The sequence below is a fragment of the Colobus angolensis genome, unplaced genomic scaffold, assembly GCF_000951035.1.
Source record: "Colobus angolensis palliatus isolate OR3802 unplaced genomic scaffold, Cang.pa_1.0 Scaffold3, whole genome shotgun sequence".
Lineage (NCBI taxonomy): Eukaryota > Metazoa > Chordata > Mammalia > Primates > Cercopithecidae > Colobus > Colobus angolensis.
The window spans coordinates 12,034,415-12,037,546 of record NW_012116265.1 but is presented as its reverse complement, the minus strand read 5'-3'; the positions used below and the strand labels follow the sequence as shown (position 1 = coordinate 12,037,546).

Genomic DNA, 3,132 nt, shown 5'->3' with positions numbered 1-3,132 from the left:
CAGTCCTGAAGTGTTTTGGAGGCAGAGATCATGATGGCTGTTGGCAGTGGTTGATAGATATGAAAGAGAATAAAGATGAAACCCATCAAGTTTAATTTTATTCTAGACTTTACATGGAATTCCACTACTGAATTCCAGAGGTTAGAAGGCCAGGGCTAGCTCCCATGCCTGCTGGCCTTTGGGGAAAGAATGTTAATTAGAATAGCAATGTGAAAATGACTGCTGTGTTATTTGCCTAGCTTTAGGTAGAATATAATTGATGATAATAAACAATATTTGAGTGCCTTCTCTGTATTAGGTTTTACAAATATTATTTTCTTAAATCTTTACAACAAATCTATGAGGTAGGTAGGTAATCTTTTACCCATTTTTATATATAAAGAAACTGAGGGCTGGATGCGGTGGCTCATGCCTGTAATCCCAGCCGTTTTGGCAGGTGAGAATTCTACCATTGAACCACCAATTCAATCTCAGCAATTTGGGAGGCTGAGGTGGGTGGATCGCCGGAGGTCAGGAGTTCGAGACCAGTCTGGCCAACATGGTGAAACCCCATCTCTACTAAAAATACAAAAATTAGCTGGGCCTGGTGGCAGACACCTGTAATCCCAGCAACTTGGGAGGCTGAGGTGAGAGAATCACTTGAACCCAGGAGGTGGAGGTTGCAGTGAGCTGAGATTGCACCACCATTGCACTCCAGCCTGGGTGACAGAGTGAGACTCCATCAAAAAACAAACAAAAACAAAACAAAACAAAAAAACAACAACAGAAAAAACCAAACTGAGGCTCAGGGTTTTTGGAATATTTCCTCAAAGACATTTAGCAAGGACTTGGACTCAGAAGCCCAGGAATGCTCTTTCAATTTGATGCACTGTATATATTACATGCATTGAAGTATTTTCTGTCTTTTAGGAAGGACTGTATCCTGTGGAATGGAATATATGTGGGCAGAAGTAGGAAACAGCCAAGAGCTCAACATTATACTATTTAGATAGTCAGCCCTAGAATCCTAAGAGGAAACTAGAGTAAATAATGCTTTGCAAGAAGTCTCTGAAAGAAAAATTCTTATGGTATTCACAGGTGATAGTGACTTGGGAGATAGATTTTTAAAAGTTACAAGGATGAGAGATTCAGAATTTGTTAAGTGGACTAGAACAAAGAAGTGGGATGCACCTTCAATATCGGTAGCCAAGAGGAGGCTGGAAAGCATCCATTACAATAAAGTTTGGGTGTTTTCACAATGGATTTGCTGCTAGAACACAAGCATCACGAAAAACATGGCCTAAAAGCCAAAATGGGAAAAGAGAAGACTCCAACCAACATTGCCATCATTGGACACTTAGGTTCAGGCAAGTCCACCACTACTGGCCATCTGATCTACGGATGTGGTGGTATTGGCGAAAGAATAATCAAAAGATTTGAGGAGGAGGCTTCTGAGAGGGAAAAAGCTCCTTCAAATATGGCTGGGTCTTGGATAAACTAAAAGCTGAGCCTGAGCATGATGCCATCATTGATATCTCCCTGTGGAAATTTGAAACCAGCAAGTGCTATGTGACTATCATTGATGCCCCAGTACACAGAGACTTTATCAAAAACATGGTTACAGACACATCTCATGCGGGTTGTGCTGTCCTGATAGTTGCTGCTGGCATTGGTGAATTTGAAACCGGCATCTCTAAGAATGGGCAGATCCAGGAGCATGCCCTCCTGGCTTACACACTGGGTATGAAACAGCAAATCATTGATGTTAGCAAAATAGATTCCATTGAGTCACTCTACAGTCAGAAGAGATACAAGGAAATAGTTAAGGAAATCAGTACTTTCCTTAAGAAAATTGGCTACAGCCTGGACACAGTAGCATTTGTGTCCATTTCTGGTTGGAAGGGTGACAGCATGCTGAAGTCAAGTGCTCACAGGTCTTGGTTCAAGGGATGGAAAGTTACCCATAAAGATGGCAATGCCAGTGGGACCACACTGCCTGAAGCTCTGGACTGCATCCTACCACCAACTTGTCCAACGGACAGGCCCTTGCATCTACCACTCCAGGATGTCTACAGAATTGGTGGTACTGATACTGTCTTTGTGGGCCGGGTTTCTCAAACCCGGCACCATGGTCACCTTTGCTCCAGTCAACATTACAACTAAAGATGTGTTGAAATGTACCATGAAGCTTTGAGTGAAGCTCTTCCTGGGGACAATGTCAAAATGTCAATGTCAAAAATGTGCCTGTCAAAGATGTTCATTGTGGCAACACTGCTGGTAACAGCAAAAATGACCCACCAATGGAAGAAGCTGGCTTCACTGCCCAGGTAACTGTCCTGAACCATCCAGGTCAAATCAGTGTTGGTTATGCCCCTGTAATGGATTAACACACAACTCACATTGCTTGCAAGTTTGTTGAACTGAAGGAAAAGATGGATCACCATTTTGATAAGAAGCTGGAAGATGACCCTAAATTCTTGAAGTCTGGTGATGCTGCCATTTTTGGTATAGTTCCTGGCAAGCCTATGTGTGTTGAGAGCTTCTCTCACAGTGCTCCTCTGGGTTGTTTTGTTGTTTGTGATATAAGATAGACAGTTGCTATGGATGTCATCAAAGCAGGGGACAAGAATCCTACTGCAGCTGGCAAGATCACCAAGACTGCCCAGAAATCTTGGAAGGTTAAATGAATATTACCCCTAATACCTGTCATGCTAGTCTTTACCTTTTATGCCTGAAGTTGCATTTTTTTTTGAACTTTTGCATTCAGTCCTTGGCAATGACCTTGAGCAGTAGGATATAAATAACTCTCACATGCTTAGCGTTCCAATAATGGAACACTAGGCATAAATGGGTTTTAATCAGTGGTGGAAGAACAGTCTCAGAATTATTTATTTCAATTGCCATTTAAGGTTAATAGTTAAAGGCTGGTTAATGATAACACTGCATCGTAAAAAAATCACAAGGAAAAGAGAATATTTTGTGGATTTGTGTGTGTGTGTGTGGCAGTTTTAAGTTATTAGTTTTTAAAATCTGTGCATTTTAATGGAAACAACTTGACCAAGAATCTATCACAGAATTTTGGGACCCATTAAAACAAAGCTTAATGAGGAAAAATAAAGTTTGGAAGATAAAGGAATATGAAGAACATTTCAA

General features: G+C 41.2%; 1 pseudogene; it reads left to right on the top strand.

Moving 5' to 3' along the window:
• Positions 1-1,291: 1,291 nt before the first annotated feature.
• Positions 1,292-2,666, top strand: LOC105517085 (annotated as a pseudogene).
• The last annotated feature ends 466 nt before the right edge of the window (positions 2,667-3,132 follow it).